Consider the following 10,279-nt stretch of genomic DNA (forward strand, 5'->3'; position numbering starts at 1 on the left):
CTCCCACTTTTAATATCTTGCAAGTATTTCCCACAAGCCCAACCCAGCTCACTTTCATTTTGTCAGGGAGTCTGGAGGAAATACAATTTTCAATCTTCCAACACGTGTGATACTGAGAAGAGCACGGAAAGGTCGGAATAGTCTCTCTTGTTAAGTGTCTCCAGACAACATCTGGCACACTCACCTAATCTTTCTAAGAAGAAAAAGTGAGATGCTGAAAAGCATGTAAGGCTAATTTGAGTAATATAAAAACTGCTATGAGAATAACATGTGAATTAGGCCATTCTTGCATTACTATAAAGAATGGTAATGCTCAGGGCTGGGCGCAGTGGCTAATGCCTGTAACCCTAGCATTTTGGGAGGCCGAGGCAGGCAGATCACAAGGTCAGGAGTTCGAGACCAGCCTGGCCAACACGGTGAAACCCCATCTCTACTAAGAGTGTACAAAAATTAGCTGGGCATGGTGGTGTGCACCTGTAATCCCAGCTACTCCGGAGGCTGAGGTGGGAGAATTACTTGAACCTATGAAGCCGAGGTTGCAGTGAGCCGAGATCACACCACCGCATTCCAGCCACAGAGCAAGATTCCGTCTCAGGAAAAAAAAAAAAAAAGAAGAATACCTCAGACATTGGGTAAGTTGTAAAGAAAAGAGGCTTTATTGGCTCTTGGTTCTGCAGGCTGTACAAGCATGGCCTTGACATCACTCGGCTTCAGGGGAGGACTCAGGGAGCGTTTACTCATAGTGGAAAATGAAGTGGGAATAGGCACATAGCATGGTGAAAGCACAAGTGAGAGAGGGAGAGAGTTGGGAGGGAGCTGCCACACACTTTTAAACGACCCGATTTCACAAGAACTCAGTCACTATTGCAAGGACAGCCTCAATCCAAGAGGGATCCGCACCCATGACCCAAACACCTCCCACCAGGTTCCACCTTCAACACTAGAGATTCCATCTCAACGTGAAATATGGGTGAGAAAAAAAGATTTAAGCTTTGTCAGCATGTTATGAGAGACTGACTGCATGTTGCTTGAATTGTAAGATACAGATGTCTCTTCCTGCCTTTTTTTCATTATCCACAGCTTTTCTCATGGCCAGATAGACACTGAACACACAAACATTTTCTGGCTAGCTATCATCTATCTATCTATGTAATCTATCTATCTATCTATCTATCTATCTATCTATCTATCTATCTATCTATCTATATCTATGCCTTTATATTACTTAGGCAGTATCTTTTTTGAGAAACTTTCAAAGAAGTAGCTTATTTATATGAGTCATAGCATACATATGATAACGCATTGAGTTGTTCAGAAACTATTGATGGATGGTTTGCTGTGTGTGTTGTGCCAGGTATGATGGGGGTCTAAACTCATTGATAATATCAACTAACATTTACTGAAAAGTGATTTGATGCTTGGAACATTTCTAAAAGTTTATTTGTAGCATCTCACGACAAACTTGCAGGTAACCTATGAGACAGGTGCTTTTGTCGTACCTACACCCCAGACAATCGCAGACAAAGAACAGCAACAAAGGAGGAATCACATAGGGTTTAAGGAACTTCTCAAGATCACATTTTATAACTGGTACAGTGGTCAGAGGAATGAGAATTGTACAGTATGTTAAGAGAAATGTAATTCATAAAACATTTTAACATAAAGTAAAAGCTTTTACATACCATGAAAATGAGAGAGAATGAGTTGAAGAAGTACTCACACAAAAATAACTTATTTCTCTGACAGTATGAATTCCAAATGTACAGTTATTATACAAATATCCTGGTCTACATTAAAATCCATTTACGAAATGTTTTCTTTAAAATATCTGAAAGATAAAAATGTGTGTGTATGTGTATAACAGAATAAAAGAAATTTTACAGGACAATTTTCTTGGAGTGTTTAATTCAGAATGATTGGAAATTTGCAGCATGCTTTTAGAAGGATAGTGACATAATGCTGGAATCATTATGGAATTTTTTTAAAATTTCAACTTTTACTCTAGATTCAGGGGGTACATGTGCAGGTTTGCTACATGGGTAAATTGTATGATGCTGAGTTTGTGGCATGGACTCCATCACCCAGTAGTGAGCATAGTACCCAATAGATAGTTTTCAAACCACACCCCACTTCCTCCCCTGCCAGTAGTTCCCAATGCTTATTGTTGCCATCTTTATGTCCACGTGTACTCAATGCTTCACTCCCACTTATAAGTGAGAATATGCAGTACTTGTTTTTCTAATCCCATATTCAGGCACCTAGGAGAAAGGTCTCCAGCTGCATCCATGTTGCTGCAAATGATATGATTCCTTTCTTTCATATAATGACATAGTACTCAATGCTGTATATGCACCACATTTTCTTTATCCAGTACACCATTGTTGGGCACCTAAGTTGATTCCATATCTTAGGTATTGGGAATAGTGCTGTGATGAGCGTGTAACTGCAAGTGTCTTTTTGGTAGAACGATCTACTTTTCTTTGGTATATACCCAGTAATGACATTGCTGAGTCAAATGGATGTTTTAAGTTCTTTAAGAAATCTCCAAACTGCTTTCCACAGTGTCTGAATTAGCTTACATTTCCACCAACAATGTATAAATGTTCATTTTTCTCTGCAACTTAACTAGCATTTGTCATTTTTTCAGTTTTTAATGATAACTATTCTGACTGATTGATGTGGAGTCTCATTGTGGTTTTGATTTGCATTTCCCTGATGAATAGCTATGTGGGGCATTTTTTCATATGTTACTTGGCCACTTGTATGTTGTCTTTTGAGAAGTGTCAGTTCATATCCTTTGCCTGTTGTTTAATAAGGTTATTTGTTTTTTGCCTGTTTTTATTTTTTAGTTGCTTATAAATTCTGGATATTAGACCTTTGCAGGTGTTTGTGTGAATATTTTCTCCAATTCTGTGGGTTGCCTATTTACTCTATATTTACTTTCTTTTGCTGTGCAGAAGTGCTTCAGTTTAATTAGGTCCCACTTGTCTGCATTTATTTTTGTTGTAATTACTTTTGAAGACATGGCCAAAAATTCTTTGCCAAAGCCAATGCCAAGAAAGGTATTTCTACTTCTTTTCTAAGAATTTTATAATTTGAGGTCTTACATTTAAATCTTTAATCCATCTTGAGTTAATATCTGTACATGGTGAAAGGTTGTGGTTCATTCTTCTACATATAGCTAGCCAGCTATCCCAGCACCATTTATTGTACAGGAAGTATTTTTCCCATTGCTTGTTTTGTTGACTTTGACAAAGATCAAATAGTTGTAGGTGTGTGTCTTTATTTCTGAGTTCTCTATTCTCTTCTATGGGTCTATATGTCTGTTTTTTTGTGTTGTGTTAGTACCATGCTGTTTTGGTTCCGATAGCCTTATAGCTCAATCTGAAGTGAAGCAATGTGATAACTCTGGCTTTGTTCTTTTGCCTAGGATTTCTTTGACGATTTGCTTTTTGTTGTTGTTGTTACTGTTCCATATGAATTTTAGAATTATTTTCTAATTCTTCGAAAAGTCACAATGGTAGTTTGATAGAAATAGCGCTGAATCTGTAGATTTTTTGGGGTAGTATGGTCATTTAAATAATATTGATTCTTCCAGTCCATGACCATGAAATATTTTTCCATTTATTTGTGTCATCTATGGTTTCTTTCATCAGTGTTATGTAATCCTCTTTATAGAGACTTTTCACCTCCTTTGTTAGCTGTATTCTTAGGTATTTCATTTGTTTGTGACCATTGTAAATGAGATTGTGTTCTGGATTTCACTTAGCTTGAACAATATCGGTACAGAGAAATGCTACGACTTTTTTACATTGATTTTGTATTCTGAAAGTTTACTAAAGTCATTTTTCAGTTCTAGGAACGTTTTGACAGCATCTTTAGGTTTTTCTAGCTATAGAATCATATAGTCAGTGAAAAGAGGTACTTTTACTTCTTCTTCGTTTATTATTTCCATGTCTCTTATTTCTTTCTCTTGCCTGCTTGCTCTTCCTAGGACATTTTGTACAGTGTCGAATAGGAGTGGTGAGAGGGGGCATCCTTTTCTTCTTTCAGTTCTCAAGGAGAATGCTTCCTGTTTACCCATCATGATAAAAACTCTCAACAATCTAGGCATTGAAGAAACATACCTCAAAATAATAGGAGTCATTGATGACAAATTCACAGCCACATTATAGAATTTCTAAGTTTAGAAAAAAATTTTATATATACTTTAAAGTTTGTTGAAGCCTTAACATCATGTGGCATACAGAATAGCCACCGAGCAGCAAATGATACCACTCTCTTCTTCAGAGAACATGTTACTCTCCATAAGTTTCTTCCTGTTGACCTTTTCATGCAAAACAGGCTTCCCATAGCTGTCTTAGGTAGCAACTGGTTGGTTGATTTAATACTTCCTGACAGTTCATGTAAACAACAGGTCCAGGTGTCTCAGACAAATTAACCAAATAAAATTCAACAGTAATATTTTTAATTATGGTGTTGAGGCAATCTTTAATCTTTACAATCTTTAAAGTGTTGTTTCAATTTTAAAACTGTGATTCCCCAAAATAACATATACACCAATTGATGGGGGCACATTTTGTGGGTGTTTTTTCTTTTTGAGGTCAATAACAACAACACAAAATCAAAACCAGAAACAGCTTTTTAAATGTGTGAGTCTTGTGGTGTCAAAGAATTTTCGTTAAGACTTGGGATAGGAGGAGGAGCTTAGAGTAATTGGTGGAAGATAACAAATTAAAGTGAAGGAGAGCAAGACAAATTTGGGCTTTTGGAAAAGAAGAATGTGAATGTGGGGTGGGGAGACGTGTGCATGCTGGTGTCAGGCTAGGCATGTGTGCAAGAAAATATTCAAGGTATATGTTTGTATGAGGATTGAAAATAATGAATAGACTTCCTAGTGAGGAAGAGAGATGGAGAAATTTCTCCTGAAATTTTGATATAATAACTGGTGTTTTGTTTTATTTCTACTGTTCCAAACCTTGTGTTACATCTTATGTATAATACGTAAGAATGAATCATTAAGTTGGAGAGTTTCTAATCTTAGAGAAAGAACCTCTTCTATTAAGGTGGGGCTTGAACAATTTTGACCAGTATAAGGGCCAAAGAGAATCAGTATTAATATCTGTACTGTTTTATATATTTCTCTGGGGGAAGCTTCACATCTGTTTTCCTATTTTATCCTCACAATAACTTTATAGAGTAGAAAAGACAAATATTACACTCTCCATTTTATAGACGGGAATCTGGGGTCCAGTAAGGTCAGAAGACTTGGCTAGAGCCAAACAGCCAAGATTAGAACCCAGGGCTTCTGGCTTTTCATCTGGAACTCTCTAATAGATCCTGATGCCTCCCATTTAGGCTTTGAAAAGCAGCTTAAGCTTAAGTGTAAGTCAGGTTTTTTCCTTTGGACAAGTTCTTTTCATTCTCCTGAATTTCATGAAGTAGAGAATTCAAGAGGGCTAACACCTTAGTGTATGTACAATGGATTTTTCCTATTAGGTAACGCTGCCCTTTGCTTCACCCACTGCACAGCTGGGCTAAGTAATTCTAAAGGAATGTTGTCATGCCAAGGACTCAAGGAAAACTAGGTTTCGTAAAATTCAATTTATTAAAACAAATCCAGGTTTTTTCATTGGTTACACTTTTTAAGAGTCCCTTGGTTAAACATTAAGGTGTTCTTACCACAGAAATAAATAATAATTTTATGTGTTTGGATATATAGCAAAAAAGTAAAAAAGAATATGCTTTCTGAAAATGACTGTTTACAAAGCCCTATAATACGTACTTTCAAAAAGCTTAGAAACCAAACTCACAAAAATACAAACAATGCTGCTTTGACAAATAAAAGCATTAGACTGCAGGAGAGTGGGTTGTTTTGACTATTAAATAATAATGTCATATTTTTTTCTTTTAAATCAACTTAGTTGATTTGTTTTGGAAGTTCTGTAGGACAACTCATGGAAATGAATTTATTCCAGGTATTCATTTTAAAAAGAAAGAGAGAGAGATATTCATCAAGCAAAGGTTAAGGGCTAGTGTTGTTTTTCTCTGGCCTAGAATTTGGCTTGTTTTGCTACACATGAGATGAAGCTCATGTGATTTTTTTTTTCTTCCCTGCAATCTAATCTGTCAGCATACAGAGAATTCATAGTAGCCAGTTCTAAAAGATCTGTTACTCCCAACAGTCTGTCAAATAGAATCCACTTGAAATAACACTGGGGTTTATATTTCACTCATGGCAGATTGACATCGACAAGTGAATTCGAGGACTAGATTTTCTTCGATGTTTCACTAGATTTACAATGCTGAGAGAACTGAAACCTGTAAGAGGACAGAATGATGGGCTGCTCTAATAAGAGACAGGAAAATAACGAGGGTATCTTTAATTGTCCAAGAACAGGCGGTAATGTGTAACCATCTCTAAAAATACAATGTGATTGTAGGACTGAATTGTCTACTAGATAATATTATGAGCTTTAATATTTGTAAAGCTGGGTCAGCAAAAAAGCAGTAGCCAGGATGCTCAAAGATTTTGAGATTCTAGACTTCTAGAATAGAGTTTAAAGAAAACAAGGTCTCAACGAACCGAGAAACATTGTTGGTCTATGTGTTTCTTATGTCTCGCTTGTCACATATTATTATATTCATTGGGTAAAAGAAAGAGAATATGAATTGAGCCACCAAAATTTAGCCTTCTGTTTTTTAAATTATTTTTATTTATTATTTATTTATTTATTTATTTATTTATTTATTTGAGATGGAGTCTCGCTCTGTCACCCAGGATGGAGTGCAGTGGCGTGATCTCAGCTCACTGCAAGCTCCACCTCCTGGATTCACGCCATTCTCCTGTCTCAGCCTCCCGAGTAGCTGGGATTACAGCTGCCCGCCACCACGCTCGGCTAATTGCCTTCTGGTTTTTAAGCAAGTAATAATCAAATGGTGAATTTTGCATTTCTATACAATAAAGTATGTTTGGAGGCACAACAGATGCCCCTTGGTGGTAATATGCTGCTATAGAGAAACATAGTTTTCTCAATAGATGCAAAACACATTTCTGTTTTAAAAAGTACAGGAAAATAATTCTCAGCTGTATGATTTCTCAACTCAGAAATCATAACTGGGAGTGTGTTTCTAGGAAATCTCCATGTTTCCCTGACAAAGAGAGTCTTAGCTGGGGATTTTCAAATTGTTGTGTTTGTCAAGGCATCCTAGCAACTTTGCCATAACAGTACCCGACTTCTCTCACAATATAAGGCCAATTTCTTCACTGAGGGCTTATCTTCAGTTTCCTGGCATTTACTTATACTCCTGAAAGGACCTGTATATGACATAGTAAGATTGGAGATTTTATGGTGGCCTGCGTAATAAGCACCCTGTTGAAACCACGGCATGGAGATCAGGGAAGTGCTGACAGCAAACGTTTGTATAGCACATTGTCCATGCCAGCCTCTGTTCTAATTGCTGCACATATATAACTCCCTGAATCTCTCACAGTGACCCCAGTTACAGAGGACGGAACTGAGACACAGAGGAGTTTGGAAGCTAATTAGTTAATGGCAGAATTGATGTTTCCTCCCAGGCAGTGGAGTTCCAGAATCTACACACTCGTCTCCTAATGTCCGCAGCCTCCCTGGCAAGGGTGAGAAGCAATCCCACTGTCTCTCCTGGTCTCCACATGGTCTCCGCTATGTCTCCTGGATGCCAGGACCTCTAAGTTGGCATCCGCTTCACCCTGTCTTCCACCTGGAACTTTCAACACCAAATCTGCCCTTTTAGCTACTCATATTCATTATTATTCTATCTCACGGAGGAGTTTTCGTTATTCAAGTGTTCCGTTCTGAAGAAATCCAAAGCATGAGAGAAAACTACTGCCTCATTAAAGTAGAAACAGAGGCTGCGGGGGAAAGCGATTCTGATTAAATGATTTCACCCCGAATGAGAAAGGTGACAGGCAAGCTTGTATTTGTAGTTTCAGAAGGAGTAAGAGTTACTAAATCAAGCTTTAATTGGTGAGATTTCAGGCAAACTACAAAAGGTTTAAAATACATAGGTATATTAGATGATTTGATATTTACTGGCCATTTTAAGGGAAAAAGGATCAGTCTTATTTAGTTCAACAAAATAGTCCAGGATCAAGGAGGAGCTTCTTGATGTCCTATAAAACCAAGTACATCCAAGAAAATTCTCCTGATGATAAAACCAGTGTTTAAAATCACTCTAAGTACGTGGGGGACTATATTTTCTAAGTCATCAGAATGCAGTTGTGGGAGCTGCCATCTTGTGGCACACATCACAAGGGACAGTAGAGTAGTAAATGTTCCAAGGGAGAGTAAAGTAATAAATGCTTCAAAGTGGCTACCTTGGGAAGTGGCTTTAATGAGCCCTGCTTAAAAAGCTGGGCCCTTGTTCTGATCAGAAAGACACTTCTTCAAACCTAGAATACTCGACTATGATTATCTGTTTACTAAATGATTTACCATCATGGAATAATAATTAAATGACATTTATGTTGTCTGAAAGAGATAGATACAGGTATCTTTTTACAAGGGTGCTGATTCCCTTTAGAGGACTCACTATTATCTTTTCTAATTCTAATTACCTCCCAGAGATGCTGTCTCTTCAAACAATCATAACACCTGACAAAGACAGTATGAGGCCAACTGAAAAAAAAAAAAAAGAAACTTCTGCAAGAGGCTGCTAGCAATACAATCTGCTGTTTGCTCAGCTATCTCACTCGATCTGTGGGAAATGCTTCTAGTCACGTTGGGATGAAATGATAAACCCGTAGTGGAGAGTGTAGAAAGATGTTTGTAAATTCGCTAACAGGAGACTATTCCATAATGCCTTTGAAAATCTACCATGTTTTAACTTGGTAAGGTTTAGATTCTTAAATATAAATGACTATGTATTTTCATGTGTGTTCTCATGTATACGTGTGTGTGCCTGTATATGTGTGTTTGTTTGTATATATGTACACACACACATACACTCAGATATGTATACACACATATACACATAGTCATTCCTTGATGTCCATGAGGGATTGGTTCCAGGACCGGCTGTAGATAACAAACATCTGCAGATGTTCAAGTTCCTTATATAACTAACCTGGACCACATGGCGATACTCTGTGTCTACAAAAAGTTTAAAAAATTAGCCTGGTGTGGTAGCACACACCTGTGGTCCCAGCTGCTCTGGCTGAGACATGACGATCCTTTGAGCCCAGGAGGTTGAGGCTACAGTGAGCTGTGATGGGGCCACTGCTCTTCAGCCTGGGAAACAGAAGAAAAACCCTGTCTTAATATATATAATACATTCTCTATTTCTTATAATATCTAATACAGGGCCTACACATCACTTCTTTGTGTGGTTTTCTTGTTTTTTGAAAATTTGTGGAAATTTTTTTATAGTTTTGATCCACAGTTGGTTGAATCTACGGATGCAGAACCCATAGTTACGGAGGGCTGACTATACGTATATATGTTACATATATATCTCACAAAAAAAGTTATACTCGAAATGACCCTAAAACAGAGATAAACATTAATGTATCCAGATGTTCAGCCCCTAATCTAGATTGTTCTATAGTATGTGCAATGATAATCCAACCTTCTAAGGATATGTCAATGGTTTTGAAATCCTATTGAATCACTGAAGAAAAAAATAAATGACATTCCATAATATATAAATGTTCACTGTATTTTGAGCAATGGTACCCAGGATTTTGAGTGAATTAAATTTTCATCTACTCATCACACTCACAGAAATTTCCTGAATCTGCCTTGATTTTTCAAAAGGGTCTTGGGTCTTGCCATTTTCCAAAGGTAGTTATGTTGCATCTGAGTATTGGATGCATGGTCCCCTGATGTCCCGCTCTGGCCTCAAGAAGACTTTCCTCCCCTGTCTTAGGGAATATTTTTGACTTGGTCTATAGTCCACAGTGAGGAATACATCAACTGCTAGGAATAAACATTTAATCCTATAACAAACTGACATCACCCAGCTGTGTAAGCAAAATTTATAGGCACAGAGTCAAGTAAATTATCATGAGTTGTATTTTATATGCATATGCATAAATGCACATATTTGCATATATGCGTGTGTGTGTGTGTGTGTGTGTGTGTGTGTGTGTGTGTGTGTGTATTCGCTCCAGTCAGGCAATTCCTCTATTAATCATGGTTTCTTTTAACACCTGATAGATGATTTCTCATGGAAAACATTTTCAATGTTATTCAGATATCATTGTTATCTAGTTATCTACTGAGATAACGTTGAGGTC

Source organism: Mandrillus leucophaeus, unplaced genomic scaffold, assembly GCF_000951045.1.
Source record: "Mandrillus leucophaeus isolate KB7577 unplaced genomic scaffold, Mleu.le_1.0 Scaffold794, whole genome shotgun sequence".
NCBI lineage: Eukaryota > Metazoa > Chordata > Mammalia > Primates > Cercopithecidae > Mandrillus > Mandrillus leucophaeus.